The following is a 24,621-nucleotide window of genomic DNA, read 5'->3' as shown; positions in this document are numbered from 1 at the left end:
TATGGCAACTTCTCAGAAAATTAGAAAGCAACCTTCCTCAAGACCCAGCAATACCACTTTTGGGTATATATCCAAAGGATGCTCAATCGTGCCACAAGGAAATGTGCTCAACTATGTTCATAGCAGCTTTGTTTGTCACAGCCAAAACCTGGAAACAACCTAAATGCCCCTTGACCAAAGAATGGATACAGAAAATGTAGTACATCTACACAATGGAGTACTACAGAGCAGAAAAAAATAACAACATCTTGAAATTTGCAGGCAAATGGATGGAGCTAGAAAACATCATTTTGAGTGAGGTAACCCAGAAAGACAATTATCATATGTACTCACTCATAAATGGTTTTTAAACATAAACCAAAGAAAACCAGCCCACAAATCACAATCCCAGAGAACCTAGATAACAATTAGGACCCTAAGAGAGACATACAAGGATCTAATCTGCATAGGAAGTAGAAAAAGACAAGATCTCCTGAGTAACTGGGAGCATGGGGACCTTGGGAGAGGGTTGAAGAAGAGGGGGAAGGCAGGGAGAGGAGCAGAGAAAAATGTAGAGCTCAATAAAAATCCATTTAAAAAAGGAAAAAAAAAATGTAATCACCTAACCTAGATGCTCCCTGAGGTACCTACTTTAAAAGAGGCTCTCCTGAAGACCAACAGGATTCCAGGGGAAGTTCCCTCCATATTTAGCCCAATTGCACATTATAATAGCTCTTAAAAGACCAAAATCCTCCAGTCATTATCAGAAGATAGACTCTGACCACCCTCTGAGTAAACAGATCTTCCTAACAGATAATAGGAACATCAGAAGACAAAAAGTGGAACATTATTGAGAAAGACATTGTTTACCTTTGGCCTCCATATGCACACATAGGCATACAACAAAATAAATTTGAATGCACTCATGCACGCACGCTGTTGGTAATAGATTTTTTTTTCTGTCTTAAACTCATTCATAAAATAGAAGTGTAAAAAAATAAATCATAAACTGAACCTTTCTTAAAAATTTGGGTCAGTGAGAAGGCTTAATGGGCAAAGAAGTTCTGCTGCCATGTCTGATGCCCTGAGTTGATCCCATGATAGAAGGACAGAATCAACTCTCATCAGTTGTCTTCTTACCTCCACAGGCACAATCACATATACATACATACTAAATTAAATATGTAATACAAAATACTTTTTATTTTCTAAATTTATGTGTAGCCCAGGCTGGCTCTGAACTCATGATCCTCTTGCCTCTGCCTCCTTCAGCAAATCCTACCGGCATGTACCACCACAATCGGGCAAAATACTTTTTTAAAACTAAATTTTCCACATATTATGAAACTTTATCATAATCTTAGGGTTGGTGAAATTATGTAAAACTTTTCTATATAGAAAAGGAGACCCTAATAAAGAAGTTATATATGGTAACTTCCTAATAATAACATTAACAATAGCTAACATTTACTTCTGTTAAGTGTCTGTGGTCAGATTCTGTTACTGTCAAAGTAACCCTAATGGCTCTGTGGCTTTAGAGATGAAGAGGCTGAGCACAGACGCTGGAGACCTCCAAAGACTTTGCAGGCAGTAAGAGGAAGGGCTACAAGCTACCTGAAGTTACTGAATCCAGAACTGTTTGTAGTTGGTTTTCTTTTATTAAAAAAGAAAAGTTGTTTATATTTAGTTCTCCCACTTAAAATCAGTATGTATGGTGACAATTCATAATGACTTTAGATAGCCTACTCTAGAAGACCAAGTTCTTTTTCAAGTAGTAGGGCAAACTAGATAATAAAATGTTCATCAACAAAATATCTAGATTTGCTGGATAAAATGCAATTTGTATACTTCTAACTATTTAAATTTTATGTCTCTATGGTCGTGTTATTTCAAAGCCAAAATAGGTATAAAATCCAGTTCTGCCAACTCTTGCTGTTAATGAACTGATTTCTCCTTTGTGTCTTTTAATTTTGGATTGTGGTCTTGTCTTCCAATAAATGTTAACTCTGAGAATCATTTCTAGTCAACATTAAGACTATGTTCATTGGAACTAGAGTGGGGATTAAGAACACTTCCTGCTGTTCCAGAAGAGCAAGGTTCAATTCACAGTATAAACACAGTGGCTGTGTAACTCCAACTTCAGGTATCCTATGCCCTTGCTGACCACTGAAAGCACTACATAAATGTGGTACACAAACGTGATCTAGGCAAAATATCCAGACACATACAATTTTTTTAATTAAAAAAAGAGTATGTTCCTTGACTATATTATTTTTAACCTAATTAAATTTTAGCATTTTTCAATTTACAGGTTCTATGAACAGTAAACAAATTAAATTCAAACTTCAGACCCATATAAAAGCAGTGTCATAATTACAAATTTTCAGGATGACTTATCTAGATTCCATATAGAACTGGCAGAAAAGCCTTTATTCTCCAATTCAACTATTTTAACTTACACTGAGAATGCTGCTATCTAGAGTGCATTTCATAGAAACACATGGGGGGTTGTTTTGTTTTTTTGTTTGTTTGCTTTTTGTTTTCTTTTTAAGTGGGAGTTTATTGAGAGAAGGATAAAGAAGAGAGAAGAGGGAAAGAGAAATGCAGAGAGAAGAAGAGGAAGAATAGGCAAGGACCAGACTGCCTCTCCAGAAGAGCAATGGAAAAAGAGAGTAAAAGCACATGTTTTTGTAAGGTATCTTGATTTATTTGGACTCACAACCTGGATGCACATTGTTGCACTTGTGGGATAAAACCAAAGTGTTTGCTCTTTAACAAGCCCAGTACAATACACCTCAAGTTTTGCTTACTTTTATTGTGTCTTGGAGATTTCTTTTTAGCTGAACTACACACACACACACACACACACACACACACACACACACACACACCTGCTACTGGGGCGTGGCCTCTTATACTATATAAATCGATGTAGAGCATGCGTCTGCTCTTTCCAGCTGCTGGACTCGGTTTCTGTTCTCCGTTGAAGCAGAGGATTCTGATTTGTGAGTTTACCCCTAAATAAATAACCATCTAGTTCTCAATTCTAAACTAGTGTGAGATTTCTTTTAAGCGTCCTTCCACACACAACCATTAACTCAAATATCTTTAAGTTTCCTGGATATATCATATAATGATACACATAGGTTGAAAATAATGAATAATGAAAAAAACTAAGCAAACATGAATCATAAACATGTTTATATTAGATCAGGGCAGTATATTTTTTTAAATGAATCTTTTTATTATTTTTATTGAGCTAAATATTTTTCTTCCCTCCCCTCCCTTCTCTCCCATGGTCCTCATGCTCCCAATTTACTCAGGAGATCTTGTCTTTTTCTACTTCCCATGTAGATTATGTATGTCTCTCTTAGGTTCCTCATTGTTGTCTAGGTTCTCTGGGACTGTGAATTGTAGGCTGTTTTTTGAGAGTTTTTTTTTTTTTTTTGCTTTATGTCTAAAAGCCATTTATAAGTGAGCACACATGATATTTGTCTTTCTGGGTCTGGGTTACCTCATTCAATATGTTGTTTTCTAGATCCATCAATTGGGCCACAAATTTCAAGATGCCATTTTTCTGCGGGCCGCGTTCCTGCTGCCTGGCTCCTGGCTAGTTTACCCCTGAAATAATTACACGGAAACTGTATTCTTTTAAACACTGCCTGGCCCATTAGCTCTAGCCTCTTACTGGCTAACTCTGACATCTTGATTAACCCATTTCTATTAATGTGTGTAGCACCACGAGGTGGTGGCTTACCAGGAAGATTCTAACCTACATCCATCTTGGGCCGGAGCTTCAAGCGTCTGCCTGCCTCTGCTTTCTTTCTCCCAGCATTCTGTTCTGTCTACTCCACCCACCTATGTTCTGACCTATCAGGTCAAGCAGTTTCTTTATTAATTAACCAATGAAAGTAACACATAGAGAGATGACCCTCCTCCATCACCCCATTGATGGGCATTGCATTGAAGCTGTAGATTGTCATTTTTACTATGTTAATTCTACCTACCCAAGAACATGAGAAGTCTTTCCATTTTCTGGTGTCTTCTTCAATTTCTTTCTTCAAAGTTTTAAAGATCTTGTCATACAGGCCTTTCACTTGCTTGGTTAGAGTTATTCCCAAAATATTTTATGTTGTTTGTGGCTATTGTGAAAGGTGATGTTTCTCTGATTTCTTTCTCAGCCCATTTATCAGATGTATAAAAGAGGGCTACTGATCTTTTTGAGTTAACCTTGTATCCTGCCACATTACTGAAGGTGTTTATGAGTTGAACAAGTTCCATGGCAGAATTTTTGCAGTCATTTATATATACCATCATATTATCAGCAAATAATGAGAGTTTGACGTCTTCTTTTCCGATTTGTATCCCCTTGATCTCCTTTTGATGTCTTATTGCCCTAGCTACAACTTCAAGTACTATACTGAACAGATATGGAGAGAGTAGACAACCTTGTTTTGTTCCTGATTTCAGTGGGATTGCTAGGAGTTTCTCTCCATTTAGTTTGATGTTGACTGCTGGCTTGCTGTATATTGCCTTTATTATGTTTAGGTATGTTCCTTGTATCCCTGCTCTCTGCAAGACTTTTATCATGAAGGGATGTTGTATTTTGTCAAAGGCTTTTTCAGCAACTAGTGAGATGATCACGTGGGTTTTTTTTTTTCCCCTAGTTTGTTTATATGGTGGATTACACTGACAGATTTTCATATGTTGAACCATCCTCGCATCTTGGGAATGAAGCCTACTTAGTCATGGTGGATGACGGTGCTGATGTGTTCTTGGATTTGATTTGCCAGTATTTATTTATTGATTGATTGATTGATTGATTGATTGATTTGCCAGTATTTTATTGAGTATTTTTGCATCAATGTTTCATGAGTGAGATTGGCCTCTTTTTTAGTAATGTCTTTCTGTGGTTTGGGTTATCAGGGTAATTGTAGCTTCATAAGAAGAGTTTGGCACTGTTCCTTCTGTTTCTATTGTGTGAAATGTTTTGAGAAGTATTGGTATTAGTTCTTTGAAAATCTTGTAGAATTCTGCACTGAAACCATCTGGCCCTGGGCATTTGTTTATCCATCTATCTATCTATCTATCTATCTATCTATCTATCTATCTATCTATCTATCTATCTACTTATTGTTGGAAAACTTTTGATGACTGTTTGTTTCCGGTTATAGGTCTATTTAATTTGCTTATCTGGTCTTGATTTAATTTTCGTAAGTGGCTTTTATCCAGAAAATTGTCCATTTCTTTTAAGTTTTCCAATTCTGTGGAGTACAGGTTTTCAAAATATGACCTAACGATTCTCTAGATATTTCCTCCATATCTGTTGCTATGTCCCCCTTATTCATTTCTGATTTTGTTAATTTGGATATTCTCTCTCTGCCTTTTGGTTAGTTTAGATAAAGATTTGTCTATTATGTTGATTTTCTCGAAGAACCAACTATTTGTCTCACTGACTCTTTGTATTGTTTCTTTGTTTCTATTTTGCTGATTTCTGCTTTCAATTTGATTATTTCATGTTGTCTAGTCCTCCTGGGTGAGTTAGTTTCTTTTTGTTCTAGAGTTTTCAGGTGTTCTCTTAACTCACTATTGTGGGATTTTTCCAGCTTCTTTATGATGGCATTTAGTGCTATGAACTTTCCTCTTAACACTGCTTTTATTGTGTCCCATAAATTTGGGTATATTGTGTGGTCATTTTCATTGAATTTTAGGAACTCTTTAATTTCTTCTTTTATTTCTTACTTGACTCATTGATGATTCAGATGAGCATTGTTTAATTTCCAAGTGTTTGTGGGCTTTCTGAAATTAGTGTTGCTGTTGAATTCTAATTTTAAGCCATGGTGATCCGGTAAGATACATGGGGTTATTTCAATTTTTTTGTATCTGTTGATGCTTGCTTTGTTGCCTCATATGTGGTCAATTTTTGAGAAGGTTCCATGAGGTGCTGAGAAGAAGGTATATTCTTTTATGTTTGTATGGAATGTTCTATAGATATCTATTAAGTCCATTTGAGTCATAACATCTGTTAGTTCCCTTATTCTGCAGAATGTCTGGCAGTTTCTTTCATGAAGCAGGACACAGAAGAAAGTGACTGACATACTGCTAATATAGGCAGAACTCTCACTGAAATTTCCTGCTTTGTGGAAAGTTCTGCTAGATACTATGGCCCTGTAGGCTGAAGATGAATGTCCCAACGGTACAGAAGAACTCTGGGTAACTGTCCAGGCAGTGAGATGTCTCTGCCAATTCTAGAGTTTTGGAAGTTGCTTACAATGCACTTCCTGTTTACTTAGGTAATATAATCTTCCAAATAGTTGTAGGTTTTCTTAATTATGATAAAAGATAAAATAGATATATTCTAACTATAATTCTTACTTGATACCTGTTTTGTTATATGTAATTTTTCTGTGTTAGAGTTAAAAACCTTCCTTTTTATTTAAATAGAAAAGGGTCAGTGATGTGGGTGGGATTCCTCTCTGTATGCTGTGAATACCATTGGTTAATAAAGAAACTGGCTTGGCCTGATAGGGTAAAGTAGAGCTGGTGGGGAAAAGTAAGCTGAATGCTGGGAGAAAGAAGGGCAGAGTAAGGGAGAAGCCATGTAGCCCTGCCGGAGACAGGTGCTAGGAACTTTAGCCGGTAAGTCACAGCCACGTGGCAATACACAAATTAATAAAGATGGGTTAAATTAATATGTAAGAGTTAGCCAATAAGAAGCTAGAGCTAATGGGCCAAGCAGTGATTTAATTAAAACAGTTTCTGTGTGGTTATTTCAGGGCTTAGCAGCTGGGAACAAACAAGCTGCCTCCTCCTACAACATTCCTGGATATTTTGTGATAAGCTTTTGTTAGATTTAATGGTTTTTTGACCAATGAGTCTATTTCCTCTAATGTATCTTCAACACTTGAGATTCTCTCTTCTCACAAAGGTCCCTGGTTTGGGGCCAGTCCCACAGAGGTCTCTGACTTGGGCCTGCTCCCTCAGCGGTGGCTTCATTGTATCTGCTCCTATGGAACTTGCTGCCTTGGGACTGCTCCAGCAGAAGTCGCTGTCTCAGGTCTGTTCCCTCAGTTGGGAACTCACCAACAATCAGCAATCTCATAACTACATGTGTGGTGTGTTTGTGTGCATTTAAGTGCAGGTGACCATGGAGGAAAGAGTTACAGATGGTTGCAAGCCAACCAACATGGATGTTGGGAACTAGACATGATTCTCTGCAAGAACAATATGTTTTTAATCTCTTGAATCATCTCCTCAGGTCCAAGTCAGCAATCTTAAATGTACACATATAGAAAAAACAGAAAAGAAAAATGCTGGAGAACTCACATTTCCCAATTTTGAAATGTTCTATGAATCTACAGATATCAAGATGATGTGATACTCTCATAACAACAGACATTCAAGTAGAAAAGAACACAGAGTCCAGAAATCAACTATTGCATTTGCTGTTATAAGAGCCAAGAACATCCAGACAGGAATGAACTGTCCTTTCAATAGATGATGCTAGGATAAATGGATATCCACATACAAAACAATAAAATTGGATCCCTACCTGATATTATTAAAAAAAAAACCCTCAAATCCTAGCAACCATGGACCAGGCATTTAAAAAAAAATGACAAACTGGAATCCAAAGGTTAAAATTTTCTATTAAAAGATACCTCCAAAACCATGAAAAGATAACCCATAAAACAAAGAATGGAGAATAATATTTATAAATCACATACCTAACCTAGTAACTAGTGGCTCACATCCAGAAAATATATATATATATACATATATATACACACACACACACACACACACACACACACACACACACACACACACACATAAAAAATTCTTACTATTTAACAATAGAAAAGATGTTAAAATGAGCAAGCTATGTGAGTAGGCATTTTTCCAAACATACACAGAGCAGCAATAGACTCATGAAATAATTCAAAGTTAAAGGACAGGAAAGCTACTGGACATTTTGAAATAAAATAGACTGGGGCTGGCTCAATGAATCAGCAAAGAAAGGCAGTTACTATCAAGCCTGATGGTCTAAATTCAATCACCAGGACCTATATGGTTAAAGTAGATATTAATATTCTGACCTCCAGATATGTGTGCTCCCACCACAAAACAACTAAATAAATGTAATTAAAAAAAAATAAGGGAAAAGTGGGGGCCGTGATAAAGGTGGGCTTTGCTGGAGTTCAATGTGTCAAACTTAGTAACACTTTTGAAAACTGTCCAGGAAGCTGGGAAGTGGTGGCACACACCTTTGATCACAGTACTTGGAAAGCAGAGACAGGCTGATCTCTGTGAGTTCCAGGCCAGCCTGGACTACAGAGCAAGTTCCAGGACAGGCTCCAAAGCTACAGAGAAACCCTTTCTCAAAAAAAAAAAAAAAAAAAAGTCCAGAAGCACTGTAACTGAATAAGTACAAACACTGACAAAATGGCCACAGCAGAAACATATTCTACAGAGAAGGGTCTACAGTTAATAGAAGTAAAAAACAAGCTGTTGGTCATGTACCTTATGGATTTGAGTTACCTTATCCTGACAAAGCCTCAGAAGGGACATCCTGCAGTTTTGATGCCCGAGGAGATTTATACAGCTTTAGAAAAACTTTGTCTCTTGAACCAAAAATTAAAGTATTAAATTGACAAACTAGTCAAGGCCACAGTGACAGGTAGCCTCAGTGACCCCACTTTGTTTTAAGCCCTATTCCAGAAATATGCCAAGTAAGTTGAGCTCTGAGGATGAAGAGAGAGACAAAGCAAAGGAGGCTCTGTTTGAGGCTTCAGAGAAGAAATTAGTAAAAGGTGTGTTTAAACATGTCTCACCACACTTGAGCTGACTGGTAGTAAAAGCATCTGGAACAAGCCAGGAGATGGGTAGTGAGCAGCTCTATAATTTGTGAGCTTAAGGAGCAGTGCTCAGATACCCCAGAAGAAATGCATGATGCTTGGCACCCTCGTGTCACTTGTCAGAGTCAAGAGGATCATCAAAGGATTAACTGTGAAGATAGAACATGAAGGTGTATTTAAATGCTAGCAAGCAAGAGAAAGGACAGCAAAAGCAAGCAAGTATTATGAGTTCATAGCTTCATTTCCTCACACACTTCAGCAACATCAGTGCTTTGATGGGAGGAATCACTCATTTGATGAGGATCAGAATCCTATTAAAAAGCTGAAGGAGATACCTAACAAAGGAAGAAGGAAGGTTTCAGAGGCATCAGTGACTTGCTTCTGTACTTTTTATCATCCTGGGATGCTTCTAACTTCACTTTATGTATGTGTGGTGTAGGGGGTTCTTCTGTTCATGTGTTGCTTTCATTGGCTAATGAATAAAGAAACTGCTTTAGGCCTGAGAAGGGCCGTACTTAGGTAGGTGGAGAAGGCAGAACTGAATGCTGGGAAGAAGGGCAGAGTGGAAGATGCCATGAATCTTCTGCCAGAGACGGATGCTGATTAGAATCTTGCCAGTAAGCCACAGTCCCGTGGCAATACACAGATTAATAGAAATGGGTTAAATTAAGATGTAAGAATTAGCCAATAAAGGGGCTGGAGAGATGGCTCAGTAGTTAAGAGCATTGCCTGCTGTTCCAAAGGTCCTGAGTTCAACTCCCGGCAACCACATGGTGGCTCACAACCATCTGTAATGAGGTCTGGTGCCCTCTTCTGGCCTACAGACATACACACAGACAGAATATTGTATACATAATAAATAAATAACTATTTTTTAAAAAAAGAATTAGCCAATAAGAAACTAGAGTTAATGAGCCAAGCAGTGTTTTAATGAATACAGTTTCTGCACGGTTATTTTGGGTGTAAGCTAACCGGGCAGCCGGGACAAAAAAAGGCCCCCCCCCCTTGTAACAATTGGCGCCTTCAACATGGTCAACTAACTCAACATAAAACTTGAGAGGGCTCCCAGCAATCAGGAGTCAAAGGCATGTAGATCTCTGCAAACTCGAGGCCAGCCTGGTCTACAGAGTGAGTTCCAGGACAGCCTAAGATACACAGAGAAAACCTGTCTTGAAAAACAAAAGCAAAACTGGAAAGGGAACTGGAAAGAGGGCTCAATGGTTAAGAGAGCTGACTGTTCTTGTGGAGGACCCAGGCTTGATTCCCAGCACCCACATAGCAGCTCACGGCCATCTATGACTCTAGTTCCAGGAGGTCAGAGGCCCTCTTTTGGCCTCAGTTGTGACACCATGCATGTGGTGCCCAGGCAAACACAAATGCAAAACACCCACACACATATAATAATAAAATGAATCTTTTTAAAAAAATGGAAAGGAAGCTAGCAAGATGACTCAGAGGGTAAAGGCACTTGTTAAGAAGTCTGACAACCTTAGTCCAGTCTTTGGGACACATTGCTGGAAACAAAGAAGCAATTCCTAAAGCTTGTCCTCTGTTTTCCATATTTATACGTTACATGAGGGTGTTCATATTTTCACCTCCCACAGCTACCTATCTACACACACAAAAAACAAATAAATAAATAAATAAAATGGATTTTCTAAACTAGAAAGAAAAAATATGTAGCCTCATCTTTTAAACTAGTGACTCAAAATAGGAAAGAATTATTATCCTATAATCTGGCCAATCAACTCTTCCCTGTATCTTTCCACTGTAATAAAATTGAGTAAAATGGCATTCACTAAGTCTGTGAAATAATCAAAATTCAGTGTATATTTAGGAAACTCCTAAATCTGAAACTGTCAGAAGTTGAGGATGGATGGGTAGTCACTTCTGTCTAATCTATGTATCTGGTAACCAAAGAGGAACGAGGTTAAAAAGAAAAAGGACAAAATAATAGAAGTTCCCTATCTAGAACACATAAAAGAATCTTCATTAAGAACTTAATGTATATTCATTTAATTCTGAAAGCCCTAACATATTAGATGATATTATTACCACTTCATCATCAAGCAAATTAAGGCCAAAAGCATTGGGAACAATGACACAGATGAAGCTGTAGTAGATCAAGATATAAATCAAGTCTTTCATATCTCAGGGCCTATGCTCTGGTTCATTTGTTTGGGTAGCTGTGATAGTTTGAATGCAACTGCCCTTGTTGGAAGAAGTATGTTACTGAGGAGGTAGGCTCTAAGGTCTCTTATATGCTCATGCCACAATCAGTACCACAGTTTATTTCCTGTTGCTTGGACAAGATGTAGAACTTTCATCTACCTTTCCAGCATGTCTGTCTGCATGCCACCATGTCCCACCATATTCCACCATGATGATAATGAACTGAATCTCTAAACTGTAAGTCACCCAATTAAATGTTTACCTATATTGGAAAACATCTGCTGTGGTTATGGTGTGTGGTTGGAATATTAAATTAAGATGTATTATATTCATTTATGCTGTGGAATAATTTTTATGATGCAAAAATGTGTTGCATTCTTTTATGTTGCATTTATTTAATTTAACTCTGTAAAGTTGTGTTACTGTGCCTACCTAAAACATTTGATTGGTCAAATAAAGAGCTAAACAGCCAATAGCAAGGCAGAAGAGAGAGACAGGCAGGGCTTCAGGTAGAGAGAATAAACAGAAGAGAGAATAGGGTGGAGCAACAAAAGGAGGAGGAGATGAGGTGGCCAGGGGTCAGCCACCCAGCTAGCTAAGGAGTAAGAAATAAAGAAAGGTATACAGAATAGAGAAAGATATGCCCAGAGGTAAAAAGTAGGTGGAATAACTTAAGAAAAACTGGCTAGAAACAAGCAAATTAAGGATGGGCATTCATAAGCAAGAATAAGTCACCATGTAATTTATTATTTGGGAGTTGGGTAGAGAGCCCCCAAAGAGTAAAGAGTTAAAACAACAACACTCAGCTACAATGGTGTCTTTTATAGCAATAGAAACGCTAAGTAAGACAGCAGTCAAGGCTACATAGGAACTCTGTACAGTCCTTGCAGTGCTTGAACTGGAAACCCTTCTTTAGCTTCTATGTGCTGGATTACAATGAGTATATACCACGACATCAGACAAAAAAAATAAAATAAAGCAAAATAAAATAAAATAAAACAAAATAAAATAAAAGGGAATGTTTTTCCAGTGCTGGGGAACAAAACTACAACCTCAAGCACTGACTCTATCACTATGTTCTACTGACTATGTTCTTAGCCCCAAATTTTTATCACACTATGTTGTCTCTCTACACTGCTTATTGTAGCAACTGTTCAGAACACTTAAAACTTTTAATTTTGACATCAGTATATGCTTAACTATCTGTCTGATAGCTAGATATCAAATAACCCAAGACCAGATCTAAGTAGGTATCCTAGAATTTTTGCACAACTAAGTAGACTTTTCACACAAAGTATAACTGATTAAGAAAAACCTAAGTTGTCGCATAATTACTACAAGTAATATTATAATCTAGGCATGGTAGTAATGCCAGTACTCCTATCACTCAAGAGGCAGAGGCAAGACTGTATCCTAGTTGCCTTTCTTTTGGCCATGATAAAATACCCTGACCAAAGCAACTTAAGGGAGAAAGGGCTTATTTTAGCTTACAATTCCTGGTTTTAGTCCATCCCTGTGGGGAAGTCAAGACAGCAGGAACTTGAAGCATCTAGTCATATTATACCCACAATCAAAAGTCAGTCTCTCTCTCTCTCTTTCCCTCCTTCCCTCCCTTCCTTCACCCCCCCCCCCTTCTTGTTCAGTCCAGAGCCTAGGTCATGAAATAGTGTCACTCACATTCTGGACAAGTCTTCCCACTTCAATGAATTCAATTAAGAAAGCCCACCACAAACATAACTACAAATCAACCTAATCTAGACAATCTCAAAACCATCTTCAGATGATCCTCGACTGTATTAAGTTCAAAGTTAAAAGTAACCATCACAGATCACCACAAATTCAATGTCAGTCTAGTATAAAGTGAGTTCCATGTGAGTCAGGGTTACAGTCTAAGACCCTGTGTCAAATGAAAATGAAATAAACAAAAGAATTATACAATAATAAAAATAAGTGGCATTGGAGCTAGAAAGTAGCTTAGTGGTTAAGAACAGTTGTTACTCTCACAGAGGATCTGGGCTCAGTTCCTAGCATTCACATGGTGGCTAACAACCATCCCTAACTCTAGTTACAGGGCATTCAATGAATACTTCTGAACTCCACAGGCAACATGCATAAATTTGGAAAATATACATACATAACAAAATACCCATATACATGAAATAAAATTTAAAAATCTAAAAACTATTTTAGGTGACATACAAAATACATTATAGTATGGTGGTGGTATGCTTAGTAACAAAGTTCTTGCTCAGCATAAATGAGACATAGTTTGAAACCTAGTACAATAAAAAGAAAAAATTATAATGAATCCAAGATATAAGCTTATATGGTACTAAAATTAAGTTATTCGATGTAAAAGTGTCTATCTACTTCCATATCTCTATTTATATATGGGAATTTTGTTAAGTTGCAAAAAGAAGCAGTCAAAAGTATCAGCTCTAATGTTATCATAAATAAAAAGGAAATGCACATTGAGAAAAATGTCATAATACTCTTACTAACGCTTCATATATAGCAGCCGTTGCCTTCTTTTATGAAAATTAAGTAAATTAATATGTTAAAATTTAGGGGGCGGGAAAGATAGCTCTACAGTTAAGAGCACTGACTGCTCTTCTAGAGGACCTGCATTGGTTCCCAGTACCCACACTGCAGTTCATAACATATGGTCTTAGAGGATCTAATGCCCTCTTCTAGCCTCAAAGGGCACCAGATATGCATATGATACAGAACCATAAAGGCAGATAAAAACACTCACACAAAATAAAATTTTGAATTATATGTAGACTTCGAAGGAATAATGAAAAACAAAGTAAGAAAACAGTACCAAGAACAATATTTAAAAGGAAAGTATATTACTATAACAAATTGCCAATGAGGAGGAAAACAGAGTTACCAGGTAAGAACTCTACATGGATATATTTGTTTGTGTGTGTGTGTGAGAGAGAGAGAACAAATATTTTATAAGTAATATATGTGCATACAATGCATATAAATATTTCAACATTTGTAAGTGAGCTATATCAAGAGCAGCTGATCTTCCCCAACAAGGCACTTTTCATTCATAGGGGGATTAGCTAGAGAATATATGCTGGAGGAATTACATTTACTAGAAAGAAAAGCTAACTTTAGCATACTGAGTCTTGGTCCTCTAATCAGTTTTTGTTTTCTGTGGGTGATACAAAAGAATTCTTTGCATTCAAGTAAATTCTTTGCATTGTTATTTTTAGAATGTTCTTATCTTCATTTAAAAAGCTGAGGCTATCAGGGTTGGCAGGAGGGAGGAGAGTGGCATCCACTAACAAGAATAGAGTCCTTCCTTTACACTTGGCCACTGGGCTGCTACCCCCACACAAACACATCACTATTAAGCCACAGCCCTTCTTTTCTTATTCATCCCCAATATCTCAAAGAAATCATACTTTTCAAAGTCCCACAGTCTTTACAAATTTAAACATACCAAAATTTCAGTCTTTAAAATATTCAATCTCTCTTTTTTTTTATATCACACTTTATTGGAGCCTCTCGGTTGAAGGGAAAGCGGGGAGCGGAGAGGAAGAGAGAGAGAAAGCAAGAAAGAGGAAGAGAGAGAGAGAGAGAGAGAGAGAGAGAGAGAGAGAGAGAGAGAATGAGCAGGGAGCGGGAGAGGAGAGAGTCCAATCTCTTTTAAAAGAAGTTCAAGTCTTTCATCTGTAGGCTCCTTTAAAAATCAATATTAAATTACATACTTTCTTCAAGAGTCAAGAATCAGGGCACTGTTACATTCTGAACCAAGCAAAACCAAATGCCAACATTATAAATAACTCAATGTACAATAATCTGAGATTCACTCACGATCTTCTGAACTTTTGCAAAGGTCTTGTCACTTCTCCAGCTCTGCCCTTTGCAGCACACCATTTGTCTTCTAGGCTCCGGCTGGCTCTACTCCTCTGCTGCTGCTGTTGGTTGGTGGTCATGCCATGGTACTGGTAACTCCAAAACTCTGTTTGCAACTGGGCTGCACTTTAACGAATAGCCTTTCATAGACTCTCTTCATGGTGCCAAGCCTTAACTTCTTTGCATGACCCCTTCAGTCCTGGGCCTTCAACTGCCTTCACCAAGGGCCCCTCCTGGCTTCTCATAAAGCCAAATCTCATCCGTTCTCCATGACCCCTTCACACCTTCAAAACCAGTACTACCTGGTTAACTCTTAAACATTACCAAGTCCAGTTGCCAGCATGAACTACAACCTTGGACACCTCTGGAACATAGCTTCTCTGTGCTCTCAGGAAACACTTGGCAGAAGATTTCACCTCAGTTAAGTCAGCTTCTTCTTAATCACTGCAAATTTCTTAGCTCCAGCCAACTAGCATCAATTGTCGCATAATACGTAGGTTTCACTTCTGTAGTTCTGGTACCTTGTTAATCACAGCTGATTCTTCAGCCCCAGTTAACCAGAACCACAGGGTCTTAAATCAAAATAGCAAATGGCCCCCGATAGAGTCTTTAAACTTTAAACTTTCCTCTGAAATTTCACAAGCCAGGCATCTATCCTCTACACTGATCTCAGCATTTTTATCCTCCATGTTCCCACAGAACTTCTATACCACAGGGCTCTTAACACTGAGTGGCTCTTCTAGTCCAAACTTCCAAAGTCCTTCTAAAAACCTCCCCAAAACATGGTCAGGTCTGTCACAGAAATACCCCCTCTATGCAAATACCAACTTGTCTTAGTTATGGTTTCTATTGCTGCAACAAAACACCATAACCAAAAGGCAAGTTGGAGAAGAAAGGGTTTGTTTGTTTGTTTGTTTGCACTGCTGTTCATCACTGAAAGAATCGGGACAGGAACTCAAGGCAGGATCCGGGAGACAGGAGCTGATGGAAGGGAGTTGCTTACTGGTTTGCTTCCCCTGGCTTCCTCAGCCTGCTTTCTTACACACCCAAAACCACCAGTCCAGGGACAGCAACACTTACAATGAGCTGGGCCCTTCCCCACTCATCACTAATTGAGAAAATGCCTTACAGCTGGATCTCATGGAGACATTTCCTCAACTGAGATTCCTTCCTCTCTGATGACTCTACCCTGTGTCAAGCTGACACATAAAAACCAGCCAGTACATACATCCTACCCTGGGATACAACTACCCCAGGTAGTATAAAAATAGGGTAAGTTGATAACCACTACTTACATGTCCTAGGAGTTCCACCCAAGCGGGGCTATGACAGTCACTGCCACAACTTCTGAAATCTCATGAAAGTAAGCTATTATCATTTCAGTCTACAGCTTCCACAGAAATCATAGGAGCTGTCATTACTTTAAATGGTTTGGTCAAGCTGTTGACAGCTCCTGCTAATTGACATACACAATGACAACTCCAGGAGACTTCACATCTGTTACCACAGCTTTGAATGTCCCACGACCATCCCAGAGGACATCTCTTTGTCTGCTGCATAATCTAGTTGCCATCAGTATAGAAAAGATTTGACTGGGTCATGAAGCCACCACTTCACTGGTCAGAGGAAGAATCTCTCCAACCCATGACAACTAGCAACAGTACACCTGCAAGCTGTATGACAGTGTAGAAACTACAGACAGTAGAAAGAGGAATGCAAATATGTGGGCCTGTACCCCCACTTTCCTACATATGCAGCCTACCTCTTATTCTCATTGGGTCATATGGAGACCTCCATCCTAGCATTGCCAACTGCACTTAGTACAGGCCCTGATAAAGCCTCATTTAGATAAATTTATACTTATCATGTTTTCTACTGCAGGCAGAAACTACTAAAACGGCTGCAGCAAGGGTAGCTAACACAGACTCAATGCAATGCCCATCAAAATCCCAGCAAATTCATAGACCTCGAAAGAACAATACTCAACATCATATGGAAAAGCAAAAAACCCAGGATAGCCAAAACAATCCTGTACAATAAAAGAACTTCTGGAGGCATCACAATCCCTGACTTCAAACTCTACTACAGAGCTACAGTACTGAAAACAGCCTGGTATTGGCATAAGAACAGACAGGAGGACCAATGGAACTGAACAGAAGACCCAGATATCAACCCACACATCTTCAAACACCTGATTTTTGACAAATGCTGCGGGAGTACCTTTCGGTCCTTCAGCCAATAGCTGCTGAAAATACCAGCCCACTGGGGCGTGGTATATTTCTCTTTTAAAAAGAGCCACAAGTCTTGGCTCGGTCTCTCTTGGTTCCGGCGCTTGGTTTTGGCTCCTGCTCCAGTGACTGGGCTCCTTTCCTGACGATTTGTGCGTATGTAAGTTTTACCCCCCCCCAAAATAAATACCCCTTTAAAACCTAACTGGTGTGGGATTGATTCGCCATTATCTGGCGCCCGAACGTGGGTCTTTCACCCCTCGAGGCGCGGGCCGAGCAGCCGCACACAGCACCTGGGGTCTGTTGGTGGCCACATGGCCTTTACCCTGACTAGCCAGCCGTATTCAGGCCGTATTCATGCGGCCGCTGCTGAAACAGTAGCGTACAGCTACTTTAGATAGCCTACAGCTATCTTAGGAACTCCATAAAGCCTGCACTGGATCCCAGCTCAGTTCAATAGAATCAGGGCAGGGAACTTCTTTCCAGAGTCACACACCTCTGATGACTAGATCAGGGAGGGGACTTTGCGGCTTCTGCAAATGCCGCGGAACTCGGGCGCATGGCAGCTCTACCCCCCTTGGGCAGTGTATTCTCTGCAGCCCCGGCTGAGTTTGGCCTGCGCTGCTAGCCTGAATTTAATCTCTGGATTTGAGTGTATATATTTTAGAGTTTACTTCCTGGATTGACGCCATTGCCACGTGGATTCAGGTGCGCCCCGCCACCTACTGGCAGGCAATGGTCATTACAGGTAAGATTTTTCTTTTCGGTTGAAAATAAATACATACATACATACACACAAGTACGATTTCTTTTGATTGAAAATGTCAGAAAATATTACTATCCAAAAGTATAATGGCTTTTTTAATTGCGCTATGGAGGATATTCTGAAGGATGTCTCTGATATTCCTCTTACTTGATTATTTCTGGGATCTGTCGCTTTTCTGGTGTTTGGCTATTTTATAAGGATGATGTAGTCCTTACAGATTGAATCCACAATGCTGAAGGCAGAGAGTAACACCTTAAGGACAATTCAGACTGACACCAACCTCCTCAAAAAAGAGTTTGGAGTTTTCAAGGAGGAGACTAGATCAGAGTTTGGAGTTCTCAAGGAGGATACTAGATTTTTGTCTGATATGACTCGGTCAACTGACCAAAATATCCAGAAGGTACAGTCTGATATTAATTCTTTAGAAGGGAGCTTCACTGCTCTGGAGGACGGAAGAACCAAAATGACTTGTAACCTCCAGTCCATGACCGTAAGTGCTGAAATATTAGCTGAGAGGATTAAAACCATTGAATGTGAAAATCGGACTTTATCAAAAGGGTATGATAGATTAATTGACAGGATTTCCATTCAAGAAGGCACAATACATGCCATGAGGATTATGTCCAAGGAAGATATGGTATCTCTAATGGACAAGCTCCACACCTTAGAATTATCAATGAAGGCAATTATGTCCAAGGAGGAAATGGTGTCTCTGATGGACAAGCTCCATGACTTAGAATCGTTAATGAAGGCTTTGGAGCATAATACTGGACAGGAGATTCAGGACTTACAGAAGGCAATGGTGAGCAGATTTAATAAGATTGAGGAAATCATAGACTTTGATGAACAGGAGCAAAAGGTAGAAAGGCAACATTCACCTCAAAAAACTCTCAGTCTACATAGAGTTATACCTGCCTTTCCAGTAATAACATCAGAAAAGACAACTGGCTCCAAAAATCCTAAGGTCATTAAAGAACATACATGGGAGCCTATACGTATAAGTGATCTGAAAGAATTTAAACAAACAATTGTGAATTATGGACTACATTCATTCTTTGTTAGGGAGATGTTAAAATCCTTGGCTCTGAGCAGCAGGGCCACCCCTCAAGATTGGAATCAATTAACGTCAGCTGTCCTCGAGAACGGACCTTTATGGCATTTCAAATGCCTATTCAAGCAAGAGGCCAGACTTTTACAACAACGAGAATCAGCGAAAGGAACTGAGGTTTCACTAGATCAAATTCTAGGGGAAGGACTTTACTCTGATCCTCAGGAACAAGCTCTTTATGATGAAAACATTTTATCCATATGTGCCACAGCAACTCTAAGGGCCTGGGACAGGGTTCAAGACTCAGGTCAGAGAGTAGAATTGTATATCAGGGTCAAACAGGGTCAGAGAGAACCCTTTAGTTACTTTTTACAAAGGCTAATTAAGGCTGTTCAAATAGGGATACCTGATCCAGAAGCAAGAAATATAGTAATTGAGTCTTTGGCTTATGAGAATGCCAATGTAGAATGCAAAAGGATCCTGGGGCCTTTAAAGATCAGATCAGCGCCTGTGGATGAATGGGTATTACATACAATGAAAGTTGATACATTTGATTATGGCAATGAAACATGGGTACAAGAAACAATTTCCAAAGGTAAAAGGAGACATCAGATTACAAAATGCTTTCATTGTGGCAAAATGGGACACATGAAAAGGGACTGCAGACAATGGAATTCCAGAAATAATGCCTCTTCTAAGGAATAACAGGAATAGGAGGACTCAGCCTTCAGGTTTATGTAGGAGATGTGGAAAGGGCAGGCATTAGACGAATGAGTGTAGATCAACAAGAGATAAACAAGGCAACTCGTTGCCATTGGGAAATGCAATGAGGGGCCTCTCACAGGCCCCCATGGCGAATGTGGTCCAGTCATTTCCAGTCACAGCAGAGAACATGCCTCTTTAGGGAAATTAAAATGCCCCATGCCTGCTGTTAAAAGCAATAACGGCCTGAAGGATGAGTTAAATGTGGTGAATGAATCAAGAAATCTAAGAGGACAAAGTAAACGAATATTCTGGCAGACTTCTATAAATGAACAAAGACCACAGCTAAGAGTGTGTGCAAATGGCAAATTTATAACTGGCTTACTGGACACAGGCGCGGATGTAAGTATCATTACTCCAGAATCTTGGCATCTGCATTGGCCTCTTCAGGAGGTAGATATTCAGTTCCTAGGAATTGGAACCCTATCTCAAGTAAGACAAAGCACAAGATGGGTCAATTGTATAGGTCCAGATGGACAAATAGGAAAACTAAGGCCATATGTAGCCAATATTGCAGTGAAATTTATGGTGCCGTGACCTACTGCAGCAATGGAATACCCAAATTAACATTCCTGCTGCTTCCAGAGCCTATATTTCTGAGGACAATATTACAAGATATTACAGATGGCGGAAACCAGCCATTAGAGCTATACAAGAACACAACACAATTGATGGCCCTTCAGAGGTACCAACAGCCATGCCTCTACAATGGTTGACTGAGAAACCAATATGGACTAAACAGTGGCCTTTAGCTGAGGAAAAGTTACAGGCTTTAGAACAGCTGGTACAAGAGCAATTAGATGCTGGACATATAGAAGAATCTACCAGCCCTTGGAACTCTCCTGTGTTTGTTGTTAAGAAAAAAATCTGGTAAATGGAGAATGGTGACAGATCTTAGAGCTATCAACAAGGTTATTCAACCTATGGGCCCTCTGCAATCTGGAATTCCTATGCCCTCCCTGTTACCAAAGGGATGGCCTCTTATAGTTATTGATCTGAAAGATTGTTTCTTCACTATACCATTACAAGAAAAAGATAGAGAAAAGTTTGCCTTCACAGTGCCTACCTATAATAACTCTCAGACTGCAAGGAGGTACCAGTGGACCGTCCTCCCACAGGGAATGTTGAACTCTCCCACCCTGTGCCAATATTTTGTAAGCCAACCATTGAAAATTATACGCAAACAATTTCCTAAGTCCATAATATACCACTACATGGATGATATCCTGATATCTGATCAAAACAAAGATACCTTAGAAAGGCTGTTTGAAGAAGTAAAAATAGTATTACCTAAATGGGGATTGCAAATTGCTCCTGAAAAAATTCAGAGATGAGATTCTGTTAATTATTTAGGTTATAAAATAGGTTTACAAAGAATTAAGACTCAAAAGGCACAAATCAGGAGAGACCAGTTACGAACTCTTAATGACTTTCAAAGATTATTAGGAGACATCTCCAGCCTACGACCGGCTGTTGGGATAACACATGATATAATAATTCATTTAAACAAGACCTTGGATGGTGATAAAGACTTAAACAGTCCCAGAGAATTAACAGCCGAAGCAGAAAAAGAACTGACAATGGTTGAAGAAAGTTTTATCCCCCCAAAATAAATACCCCTTTAAAACTTAACTGGTGTGGGATTGATTCGCCATTAGACAAAGAAGCAAAAAATAGCAAATGGAAAAAAGAAAGCATATTTATCAAGTAGTGCTGGCATAACTGGATTTCAACACATAGAAGAATGAAAATAGACCCATATCTATCACCATGCACAAAACTTAAGTCCAAATGGATCAAAGTCCTCAACATAAAGCCAACCACACTGAACCTTATAGAACAGAAAGTGGGAAATACACTTGAACGCATTGGCACAGGGAACCACTTCCTAAATATAACCCCAGTAGCACAGACACAGAGAGAAACAATTAATAAATGGGACCTCCTAAAACTGAGAAGCTGCTGTAAAGCAAAGGACACGGTCAACAAGACAAAACGACAGCCTACAGAATGGGAAAAGATCTTTACTAACCCCACATCAGACAGATTTTTGGTTAGACAGAGTAGTTGGTATTGAAATATTGTCCTGCCACAAATACCTACAAAAGCGAGATATATGTGTGGGGTATGTAATACATCTGTGTGTGTTTGTGGTTTATTTTTTTTTAAAGAGACAACAAACAATCTATGATCCTTGGAGAAAAAAGAAACAGATGAACCAAGTTCTACATTGACTTTGTTCTCATGAGTACTTTCTAAACAATGGTATAAGAAAATACTGACCAAAAAGAGAGTAACAAGCAGTCTTGGCTAGGATGATAAAATGAAATGTATAATTGGGGCTATTAAAGTAGTTGAATTGTGTAGGTTATTAGACAAGAAAGAGTCAAAGAAGATAAAGCTACAAAGACCTACTTAACAATTCTGCAGTGTCCTCATCTTTGTTCTAGCACAAGAGATTTGGAGGCTGCACGATTCTTGGAAGACAGAGAACTACAGATTCAATCAGAGGCAAGAGATTTTGATGTAAATCTTAGGCACAAGTTGAGAGCCAAACAGCCTATGCTCAGAGTAAGAATAAAGTTGGAATAGACCCAAAGAAAATAGATGGCATGACAGAGGATTGTCTTGTAGTCTTAAAGAAGCTTACATTATCACATAAAAATAAATAGAAAACAGATAGATAAATGGATAAATGGATGGATGGATGGATGGAACCAGCAAGATGATCAGAGAGTAAAGTGCTTGCTACATAAGCATAAGAACCCGAGTCTGAATCCCTAGCCACCACCTCAAGGATTGGTATTGTGGCATGCCCCTGTAATCCTCATACTGGAGTAGGGAAAGAAAAAAGAAAAGAAAGACAGGTGGTGGTGGCACATGCCTTTAACCCCAGCATTTGGGAGGAAAGGGCAAATGGATCTCTTGAGTTCAAAATCAGACTGGTCTACAGACTGATTTTCAGGACAGCCAGAGCTACACAAAGAAACCAGGTCTCTAAATCTAAAAAAGAAAAAAGGAGGGAGGGAGGGAAGGAGAGATGGAGGGAGGAAGGCAGGCAAAAAAGAAAGACAAAAAGGTGAAAGAAGAAAAAACCTTCAAACACAGACACAAAAGTCAACCAACGTGGATAGGATAACTACCTAGATTTTTTCAGTAGAAGTAAATGTCACTTTTAATAACAAATTAATATATTTCAAAAATGATATGAGACCCAAAAACTACACTGCCCAATGAAAATGCAATAGGCAAAACTGGGTCAACTGTTCACACCGTAAATCTGACTAATAGTTTTCTCATGCTTAATATACAATTAAGTTTAGAAAAAAGAGCATTTCCAAATTAAAAGAATTACTGTAACTTCTATCATATAATACAAAGTTCAATTTATCATATATTCCAAAACTCACCAATTTATCATGTAACTTTAAGTTATATCATGTCAATTTCAAAATTCACCCATTTATCACATCTTTTTACACTAAAATGACCATTTCTATTTTAATGCCTGATTTTACTTTTTTGTGGGGGAGGGCTGAGATGGGGTTTGGCTGTCCTAGAACTTGCTATGTAGACCAGGTTGACCTTGAACTTACAGAGATTCACCTTGCCTCGGCCTCACAAGAACTGGGATTAAAGGCATTCACCACCAGACCCAGCTTGATTTTAAACTTTTAAAAGTTTTGTATTCAATAAATTTCTCAAGGCAGACACTCATCGTTAAAAATCAATTTGAGGGAGACTAAACAAAAATGTTTTCTTAAATAAGCTGATGAACTAGCCTGACTCCATTTTAGGCTAAAAGCCTTCAGAGATCTCCTGCATGCCCACACACACAAAAAAAACTTTTTAAAGAATTCATGTAGTAAGTTGAGAAGAGAAAGAGTTACCACTTAATAAACTCTAATATTTAATGAATTAAGTGTTGTAATGAGATATTTATGGTTTTGCAACTTGCTTTCAAATGTGAAATGAAATTTAGGATTTTTCGAAAGGCAAATTAGTGATTCTGCTAAATACTAAGTAATATATGGAAAATTAAAGCTCAAAAAAACTAGTAAACAGGACTGAAAAGATGATATAGTGGACAAAGGCACTTGCCTTGCAAGCCGAATAATCTGGGTCTGATCCCCAAAACCTATGCTAAAGTGATAGAAAGAAAAAAGCTGTCTTCTATATAATGGTTTAGATAAAATGGCACCATTCCCCAGGGGGTAGCTGGGTTCCAGGAGGAGCTGCAGAGACAGAGACAGATAGGCACGCCATTCAGAGTGAGCTTGGATATAGTTTCTTCAGTTAAAAGGGAAGGGGGAAAGAGAGAGAGAGAAACAGAGAAAAAGAGAGAGAAGAGAGGAGAGAGGGAGAGACAGTAGAAGTTACCTCTTCAGAGAGAGATGGAAAGACAGAAATCACAGGCTGGAGGAGGCAAGATATGCACTTCCCTAGGCAGAAGGGGAGGGGTTGGAAGAGGGTGGGACTCGTCTCTTAATGGGACAGTGTACCCAGGTGACAAACTAGGCCAGATCAACACTCTGACCTCCATATTCATACTGTGCCAGATATGTTCCCCCTCAATCCCCATACACATTATACATGAACACAAGTAAAATAAAGGTTGTTCTTATTTAGTAACTATAAATATTTTAAATCACAGATTTCAAAGTATAAATAGGCACAATACATCAGAAAACCGATCCCTTGTGATTGCCAAGACTTTGATATGAACATGACTATTTGTTAAATAATATCATATATAGAATGCTAAATTACACAATAGGACTATATAAATTTAGAAGACTCTCAAGATGCTAAATACTTATTGGTGTGTCTACCACTTACATTTCAGAGAGTTTAGAAAGAAAAGAGAAAGTAAATGTTAACATCAGTTCAGTTTCGACAAGGGGAGCTATGTACTCAGTATGCTCTTCTTCCATT

At 38.7% G+C, this 24,621-nt stretch overlaps 1 protein-coding gene and 1 pseudogene across 5 annotated transcripts in view; one reads left to right on the top strand and one right to left on the bottom strand.

Moving 5' to 3' along the window:
- Ptpn4 (protein tyrosine phosphatase non-receptor type 4) overlaps window positions 1–24,621 on the bottom strand; it is a 171,538-nt gene that overhangs the window by 105,858 nt on the left and 41,059 nt on the right. The gene's annotated exons all lie outside the window — the stretch shown is intronic.
- Window positions 2,918–9,276, top strand: LOC125406686 (neuroguidin pseudogene; annotated as a pseudogene).

Source organism: Myodes glareolus, chromosome 5, assembly GCF_982192425.1.
Source record: "Myodes glareolus chromosome 5, mMyoGla1.1, whole genome shotgun sequence".
Taxonomy (NCBI): domain Eukaryota; kingdom Metazoa; phylum Chordata; class Mammalia; order Rodentia; family Cricetidae; genus Myodes; species Myodes glareolus.
This window is presented reverse-complemented; position numbering and strand designations above follow the sequence as displayed.